The following is a 22,244-nucleotide window of genomic DNA, read 5'->3' as shown; positions in this document are numbered from 1 at the left end:
ATATCTGTTCAGCACAGTTGAAAATTTTAGCTTAAACATATTGGAAAATTCAAGTACTTTATATTCAAGTTTTAAACACTGGAAGTGTTTAAATCCACAGAAATACAATTGCTGTGCAATGCTACAATATTTTTTTATTTTTGGATGTATGTCAAGTGCAAACCACAACAAGACAATGAATAAAGTATACTTATCTTATTTTGCAGTTAGCCTGGACTTGTTTTTGTCACATTCCTGACCTTAAATAGTATAAGCAAAGACCCATAGTAACAGACACCAAAGAATTTTTACTTATTTCATTACATGCTTGTTAATTATTGCAAATAAAATGACGCTGCAATAGCATTGAAGCCCTCAATTCATTGTTTAAAAAGAACCAGGCTCTTATTGAGTTATTAATCTACCTTACTGAATTAACTTATTTTGAAGTCAAAGAAAAACAAGCCTACATTATAAATATGTGTTTTCTTGCTTTTTTGCAATATTCACTTCTCTGGCTCCATAATTAACATAGTCATAATTATTAAGCACCACGAAAAGAGAATTATACCCTTACTCCTACTTCTTTTGTAAATCCATGGTTTTGGACACACAGTAAATGCTTAGTAGATATTCACCAACTGATTTCTTGACCTAATATCCAAATCTAGAATACTTTATTCTTTAGGCTTTAATAGGAATAAGTATATGCTGGTTGTTTATATTAACTATGTATAAATAATCTCAGTTCATATAAATATTTTAAAAATATATTTTATAATTTTTAAATAAATCTCATAATTAACAGCTATTTTACTTAACAACAAACTAATAAAACCCATTCATAGGCTTTAGACTCCCTGTGTTCCTCTAGCAGCAACTAGAAAAATAAGATCATTGCTTTAGATCTGGAAGGGATTTCAGAGGTCATTTGGTCATCTTCAATCCGTAGATGATGAAACTGATGAAACAGAGAGATACAGGGATCTATCCAGGCCCAATGGATAGTCATTGTAGGGGGGGAAAATCATTTGGTAATCAATTTTCTAGAGATGAACATTTCCAAGTTAGCTATGATATATCAGACCAGGATTTCTTAATCTAGTGTCCACAGATCTCCCAAAGGGTCTTTAGACAGATTTCAGAGGTTCCATGAATTTGGATGAGAAAAAATTTACATCTTTATTTTCACTAACTTCTAATTGAAATTTAGCATATTTAGGAAACAAAACATTATTCTGAGAAACGGCCATAAGTTTCACCAAACAGCCAAAGATGTCGATGACACAAAAAAGTCACAAACTCCTGTTTTGGAAAGACTCCACCAAAGCATCTGTATTCTACATATTTCTAATTTGGCACAATCTGTTCAAGATCCCAGAATCCCTTCATGTCATCCAAATATAGGATACAGCAAAGCTTTTTTAAACTGTGGGTCATGACTCTATATGAGGTTATATAATGGAATATGATGATCGTTAAAAATTTGACAACAGTAAAATGTATCAATACTCTGTCAAAATTTAACTCTTAGGACACCCAGGTGGCGTAGTGGATAGAGTACCAGCCCTGAATTCAAGAAGACTTGAGTTCAAATCTGACTTCAGACACTTAACATTTCCTGCTTGTATGATCCTGGGCAAGTCACTTAATCCCAGTAGCCTCATCAAAAATAATAATAATAAATAAATAATTCTTTATGTAAAAATAAACAAGAACATCCATCTCAGTATGCAAATTTACTTTCATCTTTAATAAATGGTAAAATTATATGTGTGCCAAAGAACTGATTTAAAATAAATGTCTTTATATGTATCATCAGTTAATGTTTAATTTGTAAACTTATTTTATATGCTTATATGCCTAAAGTTGTGCAAAAATTTCTTGATGAAAAGGGGTTGTGAATGGAAAAAGTTTAAGAAGCTCTACATACCCTTGGTAAATCAGCTCTTTGAACTTTCATTCTCCCATATTTAATGCAAATTTCATTATAATAGGTATTAAAAATTCATAAAAGAGGTAAATTCATCTGCCTTATAAATATAAAATAATAAAGGAAAAAAAAACCTTTCCTAAATAAACCAAACTACCAATAAAAAAGAATCTTAATTTTCCCTACAAGCTTTGGTATAAGCCATGAAAGAGAAAAATTTCTTTTTGTGCTTATGAATAATTTACAAATGAATTCCAGTTCATAGGCAGGCACATTCCTCTGATATAGGAAAAGCAACTGAACTTTAGCAGATCTATGTATGTTACTCTCCTTTACAAAAACTTCACAAGCTCTCTTTTGCCTTTAGGATAAAACACAAAATCCCTAGTCTGGCATTTGAAGCCTTTGGAGATGTGGCTCTTGCTTGCCTTTCTAGTCTTATTTCATATGAATCCCCTTCATGCTTTTTTCTTTCTAGTCAACTGGTATACTTGCTATTATAAAGCTTGTTATGTGAACAAGATTTATACTGGATAAATTGGAAATAACTAATAATTTAATGCTGTCATTAAAGGGATTCAAAAAAAGCTTCTTAATGCTACTATGCTGATTGCTTTATGCCTGAGGACATTGCAGAATATCTGGAAGCAACCTACCTACTCAAGAGAGGCTGATCATCCACAAAGGATAGACCAAGTGCATGAAGAATGTCTTAACTACATTATGACTAAGTAGTATACTTGTTTCAAGTATACTTCTCCAAAGTTTCGCCCTCTACAACAAAGAGCTGGATAAACAATCTATAGGTCTTACCCATTAATATGTCAGTCAGTAAACATTTATTAAGCACCTACTTTGTGAAAGCATTATTATTTTATGTATATTAGAATACACATGGATGAATTAGTTCTAGAAGTTAAATAGAAGAACAAATTGGATTGTGCTCAATTGTTCTCAGTGTCAAAAGAAAGTGAGGAAGATTTTGCAGCACATTTTAGAGATCTTCTAGGAAGAATTTACAAGAGGAAAAATTGCACAGAATAAGAACCAATGAATGTGTTGCAATCTGCATCACTGAAGAGAATATCTAAATTAACTAAATACAGATCCATTTAAGTATTGTATTTTCATTTCATCAAAAACATACCTTGGAAGTATATTAAGAATACAGAAAGTTTCCCAAGATATTAATCTATTTTTATATCATCTCATACTTTTCATCCCACCCCTTCCAAAAAAAATTGATATAACAGAAATTTACCAAATAATTGACATTAAACATGGTAGTACCTATAGTACCAAAGTCAATTTTAAGTGTTAAGTTCAGGCCCAGCGGAGGCCTCTTCTAAATAAAAATATCTGTCCTTTTCCCCCAAAGAACAGAAACAACATGGTTCTTTTAATTTAGTTATGTGGAAAATTAAAGGATGAAAGCAGAATCTTGGAATATTAGAAACCATCAAATCCATTTAGTCCAATTTCGCCTGAAATAAGACTACTCCTTACAGAATCTTTTGACTAATTCCATTTGATATAATTCTACTTACTAATTGTATGGCCCTGGGCAAGTCATTTAACAGCTGTTGAGGCAAACTTATTTGTAAAAGAAGGATAACTCACTCCCAGGGTTTTAGTAAAGATAGGATGAGATAACAATTATAAAGCACTTAGCACAGTATCTGAAGCATAATAAGCACTTTATAAATATTATCTATTATCATCATTATAATTTTTACTTTTATATTAAAATACTATCTTCCTTAGGAGAAAGAACTGATTGAGCCTTCATGCAGATTGAAGCCTACCTTTAAAACTTTATTATTTGGGGTATTTGGGTCTGAGCTTTTTTGACTACTATGGAAACTAATATGGGTCCATGACTAATATGGAAATGTTTTGTATGATTACACATGTATAAACTATATGTGCTTATCTTATCTTCTCAAGGAAAGGAGAGGAAAGGAAGGAAGAGAATTTGGACCTCAGAAAATTTTAAAGTGAATGTTAAAAAATTTTTTGTTTACATGTAATTGAGAAAAAATGAAATAAAAATTAGATGAAAATATTAGTTCACTTCTGAAATTACTAAATTACTTACTAGAATTACTTAGTTGTTCTGTCTTTAGAGCCAAAGAAACGCTAACAGATCTCATTAGTATTTGTGAATCAGTTAAGATAGACTACTATGAGACAGGTTTGACCAGGGGAGAATGAGTGAATAAATGGATGAATGAGCATTTAAAAAGTATATAAAGGGCACATAGAGATTCAACTATAAGCAATAAAAACAGTCCTTGTCTTCAAGGAGTTTATAAGGAAATAATACATCTCAGTGAGCTAGAATTATAAGGAATAAAATAGCTTTGAGGTGGAGAGAGAAGTGAAATAGTGGGCCCAAGCCCAGGAAAGATATGGTAAAAAGCTCACCATTCAGATTCCAAGGACAGAGGTCGGAATATGGATGAGAGAAGGAAGGGGAAACAAGGGTATAGTTCGCAAAGCTTGAAGATGAACAGATCAGAATCTCTTCTTCCCTATGATTGAACGTTTTGTGATATATACTAAAAGAAATAGGGGAGGAAGAGTTATTGAGATGCTGTCTTCTATTAACACCATTTTTTGAACTCTTCTTTAGTGTAGAAGAGGGTGAGAAAAGTGGTTCACAGGATAACCACTTTACATTGAAACCAATTTACATTGAAAGGAGATGTGTTGGCAGGAGTGACTACATAGAGAAATAACTATTGCAGCAATGACCTTCCCTGATCACCTGGATGAAAGGAAAAATCCAGAAGGGGGCAGAAAAGGTTCTTTTTTATTCAGTCTATGCTGTGAAGAATAAAAAAGCAAAAAAAACCCAAAAAAACAAAAACACCAAAAAAAAACCATATTTTAAATATTTGCTCCATTAGTCCACAGTTAGCATCAAGTGACTAAATTCTATTTGCTTCTTTAACTGGAAACTAGCAAACACATGACCATGCACAAGTACGCACTCTCTTTACCAATATTTTTATACACTCAAATTGGTTGAATGTTTTTCTCTTCAATTTCAGCCAAAACTTTATATTTGTTCTCAGATTAAATTTTTTAGAAAGATATCAATCATAATGTGAGAAAGAGAACTCCATGGGAACTTTGTCAACTTACTTTCTATGCTCTTTTCTTTAAAAAAAAAAAAATATTTTTTAATACAGTTGGTATATCTCAATGATTTAAAATTAAATATTTGACAACCACATGAAGATAAATATGAATTCAAAGGAAAGGTTTATCATGATTTTCTTATTTTCCAATACTATAATTTCATAAAGGAATAGTCAAGTAAGTAAATATATAATTAAGTATTTATTAAGCACTTATGTGCTAATGCTGGGATAAAAATACTAGGGAAGAAACCATACCTACTTTCAAGAACCTTAGATCCTTTTTTTTTAAGAAGAAAATATACATTAATCTGAAATCTATCAGTTCTCTGTCAAGAGGTAGATAGAATGTTTCCTCATCAGAAGGACCTTAATATTCTAACAATGTCCATATAGGCATATTGTTAGGGTCAGAAGTACATATAGGTTGATAGGATCTTCTTACCCAGCTTCAGAAGACCTTAATCAACAACCAGTAAAGATTCAAATGAAAAGGAAAAGGTCTCACATCAAGCTGATTCGCAAATTAGTAAAATTATAAGTTATTCCTCTCCCCTGCAAAAAATGACTCCCTTCCCCCATCACACACACTGTGAAACAAAGACATACTGTTAAATTTATGAATTTTTCTGGTTTTTTTGAAACCTCCTGTTCACTCTACCTCTCCTCTAATTTAGTTTCCTCCTTTAGGATCATGGATTTGGAATTGGAAATGACCTGGCAAGCTATCTAGTCAAACTTTCTCATATTATAGGTAAGGAAACTGAGATCCAGAGAGATTAATATATTTGCTGAAGGTCACACAAGTAATAATGGCAACAGAGCCTGTACCAATTTCTTCTTGCCTACCCTTCAGCAAAATATTTGAAAGTTGTCATTTATATGGTAATGTGAATGAATTTAAACCAGTCTTGCATTTTAAACTATATCATTAATTTATATCCTGGAATTTATTATTGGAGAATTTAAATCTTTAAGAAAAGGTAAAAGAATGGATAATGTGTAGAGATCCATTCCCTCACTACCCAGGTAGACCTACAGCTCCTAAATTCTAAAATCTTGCATTCATTCCATCCATCCCAAAAAATCCCCATACTGATTCTCCTATCAAGTATGCTTTTCTATGAGCTATACCTCTGTGACCATAAAAAAGTCAATAAAAAAAATTTCCTTTTCTATAACATGGCATAGTAGGACTAGTTGACCTCTTACTTACCTACCAGCTCTGAAAGGCTTTGATTCTGTTTTCTATACCTGCCCCACACAGACTGAAACATTAAAAAATTTAACCGAAACTATATTTAATACCACTTAAGCCATCAAATATGACACGTTCAGAGAAAAAGAAAAAAACCTAGTTCTGTCTCAGGAAATATGAAAACACTAAATTTAGGGCATATAGACGATGAAAGAATCTGGTGACTAAAAAGACCTGAACAATATTTCTGAAAAGTACAGTAAGTAAATGTCTGGAACTGAAAGGCGTAATTTTAAACCTTCTATTCCTTCAATGCTATAATTAAAAGAAAAACTGAAAGGCAGCTTTGAAAAACACAAAGCAAATCTGGCTTACATTGACACATATCATTTGCTTACTCTAGGGACCTCATCCAAAATGATACATTTGTTTCCTAAGAGGTGAATAGTATAATCTGATTCTTTTCAAATTAAATTTTTGACAACTACTTCAAGTTAAACATGTATTCAGAGGAAAGGTTTGTCATACTTTCTTTTTTTTAAATATTAGAATCTCTTTGAAGAGGGATCAGTTAGTGAGTATTAAATGCCTACTATGTCCCAGGTGCTGTGTTTGAGGCTGAAGATACAAATACAAAGAATGAAACAATTCCTACTTTCAAGGAGTTTACATTCTAACAAAATTCCAGTATGGTTATCAGTAAGGTCAAAGGTACAGACAGAATGGTAGGAAATATCCTCAGGTCCAGGGACAAAAAAGGCAGTGTTTACAAATCAAAATTATTTTTTTAAAAATCTCAACAAATATAAGGGAAGTTAGTAATATTATTAGGGAATATTATATACAGCTACTCTAACATGTCATATCCCTTAAAGCAAATAAGATACTATCTGCAAAAATATAAATGGCTAAAACTAATATAATGGGAAATTAATTAAATAGACCAATTTTAGAGGAAGAAATTAGGTGAGTCATCATCCACACATTAACCACATAGTCCAGACAGATTCACAAGGAATAATTTTCAAGCTTTCCAAGAACAAATAATCTGCTCGCAGACTGGTTTTCCACAAGGGAAAAATTGACATAATAAAATTCAAATCACAGGGCCTGAACCAAACAAAATTCATTTGTTTACATTGTTGTTCAATGCGCAATTTTAATAAAACATTAAAAGACACAGAAGTTAAGGAAAGAATTCCATTTAGCTCTTGTTTTCATGTATGTATTTAATCATCATCCAAGTACTGTCTCACTGACTTCAAAGCATGGAAGTTTGTCCCTGGGTTCTTTGTCTCAGGCTATGCCAGAAAAGTATAAACCATCCTACCAAACCCTGAAGAAAGGCTTTCAAAGACAGTTTTTACATATCAATCATCCAAATGTTAGCATAAGCCAGATCAGCTTTTTACCAATTTGGTCATGAAAATTATTAATTTTTCAGCCACAGAAATTCTTGGAGATCATTTGCCATTTTGTAAAAGAGTTGCAATCTGTATCAGCAAATACCTTGTCTTGGGATGACTGAGAAACAAAAAGAAACAGAGTAATGAAAAGTTTGAATGATTCCTCTCCAATGCCAAGTAGGGATCCTGATGCCAAAAAAAAAAAAAAAAATCTGTTTAGATTCTTAAAGACTCCCATTTGCATATAAACAATTCACTTACACAGAAATATAAGCTTTTCTATGTCTAATATGATCACAAAGGCAAAACCCTCTATTTGGAAGATTTCCCCTCCCCAACCCACTGCATTATCCTTCCCAGTAAAATAAATATGTTCAATTGCTCGACTATATTCCTGACATATTCCTGAAAGTGTTCCATCTTAAATAAGATAAGCAGTTTGTCCAAAGCTGTATAGGTCCAGGCAGTATGCCAAAGGACTATTCCATAGGCAAGTTAAGACCAATTAAAGAACTGAAAGTTTTCAAAGGGCAGATTTAGGTGCCAGAGAACAAGAGATAATATCTCATCTCCTCACCAGTTAAAATACCAAGAAGTCCAAAGTGGAGAATGAGAATTGAGGACTAGAGACAGGAATATAACCAGCAGTAATAGAAAATTAGATTCATGCTATCTCTGTGGTTCCTTATGGATGTAGTTCCTTATATCAGCCTACAATTACATAGGGCCAAAATGAATAATCCTCAGGGAAATAAATACGTATATGTGAGAGGGCTAAAGACAGTCATATATAATTCTTACGTGGACTGGCTAACTGTAGAACTTGTAACCTACTTGTTATCACTGAATAAAAATTGAATTGAAGACTATAATATATAAAAGGTGTTATTCCTGTATTAGGGGAAGCATAGTAGTTTCTATTTAGTAGATCTCAAACAGTTGAAGGACGATCACCTAATTCACCTTGTCAGAGCTTGATGCAATGTTTGACTGTCACCCAGGTTTCTACAATTAGTACCCTACAAAATGTACCCAGACCCTGAAATTACAGATCTTTGAACATTCTGAAGAAATTTGCAGATTTTACAAAATAAATTTATCATTACAGATATACAGAATGGTAACATAATCAACTAACACCAGAACCTCTCTTGTCTTTTGATTATTCATTGAAATATAAATCAATGAATTAATAAGCATTTATTAAGTGCCATGGTATGCCATAGCTAAGCATTGGCAGCTAAGCCCCTGCCCTCAAGAAGCTTATAGTCTAATAAAGGATAACATGCAAATAAATTTATACAAAGCAAGCTATATTCAGGATAAAGAGGAAATAATTCCAAAGAAAAGGCACTGAAATTTAGAAGACTTGGGGAAGTTTCCTTTAGAAGATGGAATTTTACTGGAATGGATGGAAAGATGGAAAGTCAAGGAGCTCAGAGGAGGAGAGAGAGAGTACCAAATAACCAGAGAAAATGCTCTGAGCAGAGAGAGATAGAGTGTTTTGTTCATGGAAGAGCCAAGAAGCCACTGTCAGTGGACTGAAGCATATATGTCAAACATTAAAATAGAAGAAGAATGGAAAGATTACTTAAGAAGGGCTTTGAGTACCAAACAGAGCATTTTGTATTTGATCCTAGAGACAATAGGAAATCACTAGAGTTTATTGAATGAGGAGTAGAGGGGTGTGTATGTGTGTGTGAGACATAATTGGACCCAAATTTTAGGAAAATCACTTTAGCAACTACATGGAAGATGGATTAGAGTGGGGATAGATTCGAAGCAGGCCTACTCATTAGTAGGTAGTGCATTAAGGGCCTGTACTAATCAGAATGGCGGCAGTATCTGAGAAGAAAAGAGAACAATTTATTTTAAATTATAGCATTTTATTTTCAAAATAAATACATAGATAATTTTCAATGTATACCCCTACAAAACCCTGTGTATTCTAATTTTTTCCCCTGTGTTCCCCTTACCCCTTTCCCCAGTTGGCAAGTGATCCAATATATGTTAAACATGTGCAATTCCTTTTTACATGTTTCCACAAATATCATGCTGCACAAGAAAAATCAGATCAAAAAGGGAAAAATGAGAAAGAAAACAAAATGTGAGCAAACAACAACAAAAAGAGTGAAAATATTATGTTGTGATCCATATTCAGTGTACAATTTTGACAGATGTTGCAGAGATGAAATCAATAATCCTTGGCAATAGCTTCGGTATGGTAGAGAGGGTGGGAGATGGGAAGGAGAGAAAGTGAGGAAACAAAGATGACTCTTAGATTTCAAGCCTGAGGTACTGGTAGAATAGTGTTGCCCACTACAGTAGTTGGGAAAGTAGGAGTTAGGAAAGGTTTAGGGGTAGAAATAATGAATTCTGTTTTGGACTACTGAATTTAAAATGTATTCTGGACATCCATTTAGAGCTGTCTGAGATGGAAGGTCAACAGAGAAATTGGATCAGGATGGGTAGGTATGAGAATCATCAATATAGAGATGGTAATTAATTAAACCTATGGGAGCTGATGAAATCACCAAGGGAAGTGGTATAGAGGGAGAAGAAAAGAGGACTGAGCACAGAGCCCTGAGGATTCACCTGTAGTTAGAGGTTAGCACAGAACTCTGAGGATCACCTATCATTAGAGGTTATGATCTGGAAGCACATCCAACAAAAGGAACCAAGAAAGAATACAATAATAGCTAGCCTTTCTAGCTATTTTGCACATCTTGAGGTCTGCAAAGCAATTTTACAAATAGCATCTCATTTGATTTTTTGTGCCTAAAAAAAAAAAAACTTGGGAAGTAGCTCCTATTATTATTTCCATTTTACTGTTGAGGGAAAAAGTGGTTTATCCAAAGCTGTATAGGTCCAGGCAGTATGCCAAGGGACTATTCCATAGGCGAAGTTTAAGTGGTTATCCAGAATCATACAGCTAGTTGGTATTGAGGCTAGTTTTGAACTCAGGTCTTTCTGCCTCTAGATTAAGTGCTCTATTCGTTGTGCAAGAGAGCTTTCTTTCCCTATCCCTTTTCCTCTTTTTCTCTCCCTCTCCCTCCTTCCCTTCTGCCCTTCCTCCTTCCTCTCCTTCTCTTTCTCCTTCTCTCCCTTTTCTGATTGTGTGTCTCTCTCCCATATATACATATATGTATATACATACATAAATATATATATATATATACATATATATGTATTATATATACATCTAGTAAGCACCTGAAACACCATTGGGTTTGTGCTCCTCATTTTCCATATGATAAAATTAGGACAGAAAATAGGCAAAGTGATTTATTTCCTCAGGGTTGTACATAAGTTTACCAAATTTCAAATTCAATGACTTTTTGGTATACATAGAATATTTTTAATTTAAAACAAAATAAAACTTTGTTTAGTTTCATATAGATTTTTCCATACTACATTTATTCTTCCTGCTTATAATCATGGCAAAAAATTCCCACCATAATCTTCCTCCAATACCTTGTGAGTATTGGATTTGAAGCTAGGAAGACCTGGGGTCAAATACTAGCTATGAAAGAGACTTTCTAATTCTGTGACCCTGGGTAAATCACTTAAACTTTCAAAACCTTAGTTCCCTCATCCGTAAAAGGAAAAAATTGAGTTTCTTGCCCTCTGAGGTCACTTCCAACTCATTATGATTCTATGATCTTATGCTCTTATTTTCTAAAAAGCTACACAAACTTTGGCAGGTTCCAGAAAAATGAAAAGACTTTATGTACATGAACATCAGTGGGCTATATGTCTGCCTACTGAAGGCCACCCTAATCAAGCTTGGAAAAGATTGTCATTAGTTTGGCTCCAAAGAGATGAATATTTTGGACCAAAGCAACTCTCCAAGATTGTTTGCCAAGGGACTGCAATCTGCTTTGATGAAGGAAGTGTCTGTGCCAAAGAAATCATTGAATTCTTGAAGTAATGAAATATAATGAAAGAGAATTTTCTTGCCCAAATTGTACCAAAATACTACTTTCTACAGAACCATTCCTTTTACACTCATTAAAGATAGTAATGTGAGATTTTAAAGCTAGAAAAGATACTGGAAATCATCTTGACCAGTCCTTTCATTTTGAAGTATGAGAAGATTAGACCAAGAAAAGGGAAGTAAGTAATGTAACTCAAATGCAAGTCTTCTGACTGCAAATCTAAGGCTCTTTGCCAGTTTATCTCCTTTTCCCAGATTTATTTTCTTTCTTGGACTTCATAGGTCAGCCTACCTGTGCACAAACTCACCACTATGCCCCGAAGGCATCTCTTCCTTATCTCTATGCCACAAAACCCCCAGTTTCCTTGAAAACTTAGCTCAAAGTGTTATCTTCTCCCAAGAAATCTATCATGGACCTCCCAACTGCTAATGTCCTTTGTGTATATTTTGTATTTACTTTTCTGTGGATATTCTGTTTACCTCCAAAAGAAAATTAAGTACCTAGAAGACAAAGACTATTTCATTTTTATCTTTCTAACCCCTAGAATTTACCTCGGTGCCTGGACTCAAGCTGGTATAGGTCTAATAAGCTATAGTTGGATTGACTTGATTGCAGCTTGGCTCTAACAAAATGATGTCATTTTGGTCCTCTTCTAGAAAGAAGGTCAATGACCATCAATACCAACACTTCTGCCATTTTAATAAGTGATTGTTGAATGATTGAATGAATGCCTCAGTTTTTCATTATTATGAATAGAACATCTGTAGATATTTTTGCACAAATAGATCTTTTGATTATTATTTTCTTGTGAAGTTGAATACTCAATTCAAAAAATTCTCATAGTAATAATGTGGGATAAGGGATGAACATTATTTATTGAAGGATGAGGGTGATTGTTTTTAAGCAAACAAGCAATTTGCAGTTATTCAAAGACTGATTTCCCACTTATTGGTCATCTAGGTTCTTTTGCCCCATTTCTCTGCCCCTTTCTCCCCCTCCTCCATCTTAAGTTATTTCACGCCTCATTAACACCTCCACTAGAGGGCAAGCTGAGGTAGGAGGAGGAGGTAAAACACCAATACTCAGTTTTACTATCTGTTTTCAGTTCTAATAAAAATGTTCAAGGAGGAAGGAAAGTTCAGAAATTGAGACTTTGGACTTAAACAAGGCTTTGAGAAAATGGTATAGAAATGTCATATTTATGGCAAGAAATATTTTGCCACCATTTCCCAGGAAACAATTGTAGAACTAGAAAGAGAACACAACTGCAGCAGCAGCCCAACTGTGTTCTCCTCCTGCCTCTACTCTTTCCCCTGCTGAATTTAAAATAAGGAAAGCAAACAATAGCAAATATTACATAGACTTTAAAATCTTGGGGGAAAAAAAAAAAATAAGGTTAATACAAATTTTTAGATTCTTCCCCAACACCTTTTAGGGTTTTTTTTTTTTCCTTTTCTTTATATTTTTCTATATTTGAGCTAGCACTAGAATCTCAGAAGAAATTCAGTCTAGAGAAAAAGACATTGACATGGCAGCTCCATGTCCTAAATTCAAAGATTTGGAAGTGTGAGAATTTTGACACATCTCTTAAATCACATTTATATTTAGGACTCAGTCCTATCTGCTACCTTAGAAGAACATTCAAATGGTTTGTCATTTTAATTGAAAGGTTTTAAACCTGGATTCCCCAGTCTTAGATTTCAGGAGGGTCTGTAAACTTGGATGGGTGGAAATTACATCTTCATTTTCACTCATTTTGGTTTTCTTTATAAGCCTATGTATGTTATTTTAAATATTTAAAAATATAAACCTGAAAAAAGGAATCCATAAGTTCCACCAGATTGTCAAAGAAGTCCATGACATATAAAAAGTTAAGAACCTTTGCTTTATATGGTCATGAAATGTTCATATGATTTCAAACCCTATTTATCACACAATTATCAAGAGGAATCTCAATAGCTTTTCTTTCCTGAATGAAGTCCATCACTGACCAACTCAATGCTTCAGGAAACATTTTATTCCCTTCATGACTATCTAATTTAGATAAAAATCAATAGCAATCATTCCTTTTTCTTTTCTTTTTTCTTCTTCTTCTTCTTCTTTTTTTTTTTTTTACTTTTAACAATATAAGTTGAAAGCTGCCAACTTCTTGGACAAGCAATTGTAATGATTATTTTTTAGTTCTTTATAGCTCTTTTTCCTTATCATAAAATTACTTATAAAGCATTGAGCTCAATCATGATGTGGTTCTTAACAATAACCCAAAATTAGCAATCTAACATCACAAGTTAGCACAACAACTTTTCTTCACACACACACACCCTTCTGTCATTACAAATTAGTGTTTCATGACCTCAAGATAAGCTTCAATTTTTAAAAAAAATTATCTGACTCACATTTCAATGGTGATTCTTTTTATTTATTTATTTATTTTTTGCTGAGGCTATTGGGGTTAAGTGACTTGCCCAGGGTCACACAGCTAGGAAGTGCTAAGTGTCTGAAACAGATTTGAACTCAGATCCTCCTTACTTCAGGATTGGTGCTCTATCCACTGCACCACCTAGTTGACCCTGGTGATTCTTATTATGAGTATTTCCCAGTTCTATTCTAAATATTTTTAAATGAATTAAATGAAAATTCACACTGTATGTTTTTGGCCAACATTTTGAGTCTATTTAAATGTTCTGAATGCAAAATGACATAAAACTGAGGACCAATTAAAATTTAGTACTGAAGTAATATGCCATATATAACTTTTTCCTCCACTGACTGATTCAAGTATTGAAATATGTGAGATATTGATATGACATGATATTCTGAAACTTATGCATCATTCCAAGAGAAAGGATGTGGAATTCCTGATTCTAGCTTATATAAATTTGAATCAAGTGTTAGACATATGCTAATGGATCTGTGGAGATCAGTAATAATTTTTTTTTAATGTCTTACTACTTTAATGAGAAACCTTACAATTTCATTATTAACCAAAGATTTTATACATATTTTTAATTTGGCACTTTTTTTTCTCATTTAAGAATTTTTAAGCTATTGCACCAAAAAGTAAATATATTCATTTGTGGTAATGAGGATACCTAATAAATAAATACAGAACTTGTTGACTTTATAATATGAATTAAAGTGTGAGAAAAGATCAGCATAAAAAAAATCTAGACTTCTCAATTAAGATAGTTTCTATTTTCATCATTGAATAGGTAAGGCACTATAATATGCATAGATAGATAGATAAATAGATAGATAGATAGATAGATTTATTTTATTGAATATGTATGTCCCTGAAAAGTCCTAGACAAATCAAATTTATGGAAATAAAACTTTAAAGTCGTACAAAATTTTAGAAATCATGTAGTACTTTCATTTCATTTCATAGATGATGAAAGGAAATTATAGATGAGGGAAGGAAATTATAAAGGCATTAGATCACCTAATAGCTTACTTTCCTTTAAATCACTGTTTTCTCACTTAGAATGGATAAAGGATGCTTACAAAAATGCTTTGTGGTTGACTGTATTGCAAATTGGCCTTGGAGTCAGGAGGACCTTAGTTGAAGTCTTGTCCATGAAAATTACCTCCAAAATACTCCACAGATCCATTAGCCTGGGAAAGTCTCTAAGAATGTTAAGAACAATTGTACTGTCAGAAAGACTCGCCTTATTGAGACAAAAAAAGGATTGAGAGGAAACTTGTTATTTTTAAGGAATCCTATTATATAGTATTTCCTAAAGTGAACAATCATCAATTTTTATGTAAATCCCCACTTTCTAAACCATTACATTTACATATTATGTTGTTTTGAAGTAAAATAACTCTGTATAGAGAAAGCTACTTATGAGATTTACCTGGGGAAGAATGTCAAGAATTAGCTAAAAATTTGCATTTTAAAATATTTCAAAAGAAAATCATTGTTATAACATATATATCTATACACACACACATACACACAAACCAAATTAAACCAATATCAATCAAGAAGATTCTGTTTTTATGAATAAATTAGAATGACAATTATATATCAAAACATCTGCTTTTGATCTGATAATAATTAATGACTTTTTCACCCTGAAAACTCATTCAATCCCTAGACTTTATGCATTGAACTCACTCTCTGCCCCAGGATCTTCCTCTGCTTAGCTAGTTCTTCCCAAAAGCTCCACTTCAAGAAGGAAGCTCAAGTCAGCCATGTTTTTATTCCTCTCCCAGCTGGTAACTTCATCTTTCCCCCTCTTCTCTTTTTTTAGCTTTTTCTTTTTATGTCTAATCTTCCCCTATTACATAGAATATAAGCTTCTTGAGGGTAGGGACTATCATTCTGCTTGTATCTGTATTCACTTCATTTAACACTGGGCCTGGCACATAGTAGGTGCTTAATGATGCATATTGACATGACTTGACTTGATGATATACTTAATTCATCATATCAGTAGTATGGTACAGCCTTACCAGATTCAGACTGCAGTCCCTTCTACGCCACGGTAATAAGCTGGTATGGCCAAAATAAGCTCATCACCTGCCGCCTAACATTGGCAATGAGCCTACTGCTCACACATCATCTCAGTCTGAGCTTAAAGCCTTGGTAGAAACTTGGCAGAAGCTTCTAGGATTGATACCCCATTGAACAAGCCTTTAAAGCCCCATAGTCACCTCCCTGTGAGTGATTTGTGTGGGATATTACAGCAAGAATAATACAAATTGGAGCAGCTACATAACACAGTGGACAGAATACCAGATCTGGAGTCAGAAGAACCTGAGTTCAAATTTGTCCTCAGATACTTACTGTGTGACAACTCACTTAATCTCAATTAGAGAGAGAGAGAGAGAGAGAGAGAGAGAGAGAGAGAGAGAGAGAGAGAGAGAGAGAGACAAAGAGAGAGACACGCACACACACAGAAGGGGGGAGAGAGGGAGTAAAGGAGAAGGGAAGGATTATTTGAATTGTTTGATGCTGTAGAGGTCATAGCTGGAAGTGGAACTCAGGTTCCGTGATTACAAGCATAGAATTTCCACTATAACATATTGTTCATCCTATAATACTATTTTTTTCTTGTTTTTGTTCAGTCATTTTCAATTGTATCTCTCTTCATGACTTCATTTGGGGTTTTCTTGGCAAAGATACTAGACTAGTTGGCCATTTTCTTCTCCAGCTCATTTTACAAATGAGGAAATGGACAAAGTGGATTAAGTGACTTACCCATGGTCACACAGATAGAACATATCTGTGGAAGGATTTAAATTCAGGGAAATGAGTCCTTCCTGACCTTAGGCCTGGAACTCTTAGCATATATATATTCATATATAAATGAATGTTTCTAAGGTAAATTAGTAGTTTAAGCTTTTATAATAAGAGAATATTTACTTTCCAACTCTCTTGAGCTATTTATCTAATCTTTTTTTTTTTTCAAACATAGGTTAAAAACAATAAGCCCCAGCTTTAGGACTATCTAAATTATCATAAATTATGAATTTTTGAAGTCTAAATTAAAATTAGTGCAATTAATTGCAGAGGGGCTCCTAAGATACCTCCTTTAAAAAAAAAGCATAAGACTAGTATATGATTCACAGTATCATCCAAAAAGTCAATATAAGCATTTTATCATACTGGATAGAAACAAATGGGTAAGGTTTTTGTTATTATTAGTAACCTTATAAATAAACATTTGAAAATTCTCTCATTGGACCTTTAAATGGACATTCATATTTCTGAGTTTTACTTATTTGTGTGGTTATCTAAATATTTGTTCTAGTTAAAATTTATAAAAGAAAAAGAAAAATACCTGCTCTGAGATCCCCTCGAAAACACTCTAAATCATCTTTAGTTTGTGAACCAATAGTCATTCTTTGTCTATTATTGATGTGGTAAAGGACAGGTTTAAAGATGCATTATATATTCTGGGGAAATTCCACAATAGAGCAACAATTATAAGTAACCAAATAACTGACCTAAGGTGTGAACACTCTTAAAAATTAATCTCTTCCATCTTTTTGCAGAAATGCAGGTTGGGAGTCAGATAGATTTGGGGTCTGGTCTTTTTTTTTTTTTTTTTTTTTTTACCAACTAGTGATGTGTCCTTAGCAAAATCACATCTCTACCTCAATTTCTCTATTTGTGAGATAAAGATGAAGGTATCTACTCTGTCTTCCCAAAAGGTAAAGAAATTAGTATACTTTTAATAAGTTAAAAATAGAAATTTTGGGTTTTTTTTTTAAAGTACAATTTGGAGAAAGAAAACCTAAGAGAAATCAGGATAACATCATTGCTAGGTTGTATGGAATTCTGCTGCAGCATTATTCACTACAAAGCAACATTCTGTAAAAGTTAGTTATTATATAAAGTTATTTTAATTGCTAAATTATTACTAAAAATTAGTTATTATAAAATGGTCTAGGCTATAATAGTATTGACTCCTGAGAACAATCTTATGAGAAAACTATAGTGTGCTCATACTTTTTTTTTTTTTTTTAAGAAAGCAAAATAGTAGCAATATTCTCTATTTACATGAAGGGTGTCAAATTGAAATAGAAGGGGAGTCATTAAATTGTATATTAGGATCCCCAAAGGCCACATACTGACTTAGAAAAAAACTACACATTAATATTATCTATGCTATATATTGGATTACTTGCCATCTAGGGGAAGGAGAAAGGGGGAAAGAGGGAAAAACTTGTAACACAAGGTTTTGCAAGGGTCAATATTGAAAAATTATCCATGCACATGCTTTGAAAATAAAAAGCTTTTAAAAATCATAAAATACACATTATCTAAGTTAAAATTTATCTTAATTTATTTTGTTAATTATTTCCCAATTACATTTGTATCTGGTCTGATCCACTTTTGACTGTGTTGTGAGTTGTGTTTGATCCTTCTGATTTATAGGCTCTTGGCCATGTGGATTGAGCAAGTCTAGTTTTTTTTATTTGTTTGTTTTCCCTTAAAAAGACAGGGACACTGTCCCTGAAATTTAGCCCCATAAAATTTAGATTTGGAAGAAACTTTCAACACCACTTAGTCCAAACAAATGAGGAAACCAAAGCCCTGAGAAATTAAATGTCTTGCCTAATAAGTGACAGAAACAGGATTCAAATCTGGGTCCTCCAACTCAGAATCCATCCTTGGACCTTCCAAGGGAAGAAAGCCCAAACTCCTAATGTTATCATTAATGTCTTTCATCTAAATCATAAAAAAGTCAACTGGCAAGAAGTCAATGCCTCTCAGACCTGATAAATGTATTGCCATGGAATGAAGGTGGAAGTACATGGGCTACAATGCTGGCTTAGAAGAAGAGTTTAGAGTGCTAAACTCAATCAAGAAGACCTGAGTTTGAATCCTGACTCAGATATTTATTTACTAATTGTGTGATATTGGACAAGTGATGTAACATCTCAGTCTCAGTTTCCACATCTATAAAATAGGGATAATAATAGCAACTACTTCCCAGGGTTGTTCTAGGGTGCAAATGAGATGTATAAAGCTTTTGTTAAACTTAAAAGTAAATATAAATGCTAGCTATTAATCTACAAAACAAGAGGGTGGGATTTAATACCCTTGAAGGTGTCTTTTAGCTCTAAATCTATGATATCTTATCACTCTATATGGAGATGAGGCAGTGCTACTGTATTGTCTGAACTTGTGTGGTATACTTTCCAAGAAGATCTAAAGTAAACTTTTTTGACATTAAGTGTAATTTAATCTTAGTTCATTCCAATCCATATCCTGAACCACTGTAGTACTGGAACAACTCTCTCTGTCTCTGTCTCTCTTCCCCTCTTTCTCTCTTTTTAAATTAAATACCATTTATTTCAATTTCACACTACAAAGTGTGATTTTCTGGAGGTATATAGCAGAGATAAAAATTTGGATCTTCTGCTTCCAAGTATGTTAAGTCCCTTAAATTAGTGAGTTACTACCCAGTAACCATAATGTAAAGCAGTATAATATTGCCGAAAGAGCCCTGATCTTAGGTACATGTTTCAACTGGGACACTTTCAAAAAATTAATGTGATTTGCTTTATTGTGATATTCACTTTCTTAAGGTTATCTGGAATTGAACCCACAATACCTCCAAGGTATGCCCATAATAATACCTGTCCTACCTACTTCACAGGACTTATAAGTAAAGCATTTTGTAATTCATTAAGCTAATGATAAGTTATTATTATTTAAGCTATGGAAAATGAGATACCCAAAGCCTTATTTAGAGAACTCAGACTATGTGACTATTGTATGTAACCCAATGTCCTTTGTGGAACAGCCAGACCTGGAATTGATGTCATATTCAACTTTTGGGTGCTTTTATCTGCAAAACCTGTGGGTGATACTTCCACTTCAAAGAACAGGAAATGCCTCTAACAATGAGCAGTGAAACTAACAGAGCACCTCATCAAAGCAGGAGATTTTAGAGCTAGAAAGCACCTTAAAAAAAAAAAAAAAAAAAAAAAAAAAAAAAAAAAAAAGATCAATCTATTCCAATCACCTTCTCTTACAGATGAGGAAACTGAGCTACTAAGAGTGCAAGTGACTTTCCCAGCTTTGTGGGTAATTACATAATGAAGATCATCTGACATTAAAGTCAAGCCTCGACCCAGATCTGCTACAATGAAATGCCCATACTCTAGAAATGCTGAAAGGGTATGGAGACTGTGGTTGGGACAAATTGATGAAGGAAGCATTACATGGCATTGCAAGAGCAGTGAAATATCTCAAGGATCCTTTGAAGTAGTAACTTGAAGTTATGTAACCAAGATGGGACCAGCAGGGTCCCATAGCTTGGGATATAGCGTGGAAATCTGAAATGGAGTGACCCACATGTGACTTAGTTTCCCTGGTTTACTTCAGTTCAAAATCTACCTTCTGTATGAGGCTTTCCCCATCTCCTTTGTTACTAGTACCTTCTACTTTTAATGTACCTTTTATCTACTCTGTATAGTTGTTATTTGTACTTAAATATTTACATGTTGTAGCATTTTCGCTTTTTGTTGTGGTTTGCTTGAAGTTTACTTTCTCATTTTTTTACTTTTTGATCTGAATTTTGTGCAGCAAACTAACTGTATAAATATGTATGCCTAAAAATTGTATACATATGTGTATATTTTATATATATATATATATATATATATTTACGTGTTGTCTCTCTGATTAGAATGTATGCTTTTTGAAGACAGATTTGTTGGTTTTTTTCCTGTTTGGGAGGTTGAGGGAAGAGAATGTAGGATGGGAAATTTTCCCTTTCTTTGTATTCCAAGTTCTTAGATTACTGTCCAGTATACATTTGTTGATATTGTTCTATTCTTCAATTGTATCCCTTTCTATGTGATCCCATAGACTTTTATCCAAGAGATTTTCTTGGCAAAGATACTAGAGCAGTTTGTCATCTCCTGCATTTAACAGATGAGGAAATGAGATAAATAGGGATTAAGTGACTTGGCCAGGGTCATATAGCTAATTATGGTCTAAAACTGCATTTGATTTCAAATCTTGTCTCCATGGCCCTATGCTCTATCCACTGCACCACCTACATAGAAATCATATAGTCAGTGTTCATTAGCTGACTGCCAGCCAGGCTATCATCAGGATTGGGTCTTATACCAATGTCTCTGTACACAGATTGATTAAGACATTTATGAGCCAGGAGTAGAATCTGATTCAAGTAAACCATTGTAGTGTCTCCCATTTGCCACAACTTCTTCACTGGGTTTTGAAGAGCAAAACTGATATTTCTGAGTCTCTCCCTCACCCCCCATAAAGGCTATAGTAAATCCAACTGACAATATTTTTGGGGTGTATTTTTTTTTTACATCACATGTACTGACCTCGGACACTGTCACAGATAGGGATTGCTAGTTATACCACTTTCATTCCATATGTCAGATTCACAGGAAATAATACCAATAGCAGCAGCATTTTAAAATATTTAAAGGAAAAGTGATAAATATTAAAGAACTGCCTAACCATGGAAAATCCATAGACTTGTCTTACAGAAATAGCCTTTTCTCCACAAAGTAATCATAGATTGAGAGCCCATTCTGGGTGAATGAGCTAAAAATACAAACGTAGGGACTGAAGCATTTAAAAATTTGCAAGAGAGGACAATGAGGAATATTTTCAGGGCAAGATGGTGATTATTTTACTATCTTAATTATCTGGGCAATGGGGAAAGAGGTGAGATTTGGCAGATTTGGATGTAATAGACCATACTGCAGGGGGGATGGGAGTGATGATTTGTGCCAACTGGGCTGAGAGGGGGGAGGAAGAATAGAAGAGAAAGAATGATGATGGGGGAAGGAGGGGAGCAGGGTGAGGGCTGAAGGAAGGAAAACAGAGTTGTAAAGAATTAAGAGATTCTTTTAGAAAATCTCTAGCGGGAGAGAGAAGGCCAAAGAGAATAAAGGATGAATTGATAGAAAGCAGAGAGGCTGGAGGGAATAGCCCACTAGAAAAGTCTTAATAACAAGTACAGGAAGAGAGATGAAGAATCTATGAAAGACAACTGGGTAAAACAGAAGGCAGGAAGAACTGGTAGAAGAGTGGAGAGTGGGCAACAATGGAGGTTAAAGGAAGGGGAGTGTGAAAGAGGAATTTATATTTGGGGATAAATTTAGATGAGATACTCTATTTCAACACAGAGACTAAAA

This window comes from Sarcophilus harrisii, chromosome 5 (genome assembly GCF_902635505.1).
Source record: "Sarcophilus harrisii chromosome 5, mSarHar1.11, whole genome shotgun sequence".
NCBI lineage: Eukaryota > Metazoa > Chordata > Mammalia > Dasyuromorphia > Dasyuridae > Sarcophilus > Sarcophilus harrisii.
The sequence above is the reverse complement of the archived record's forward strand: the minus strand, read 5'-3'. Positions refer to the sequence as shown.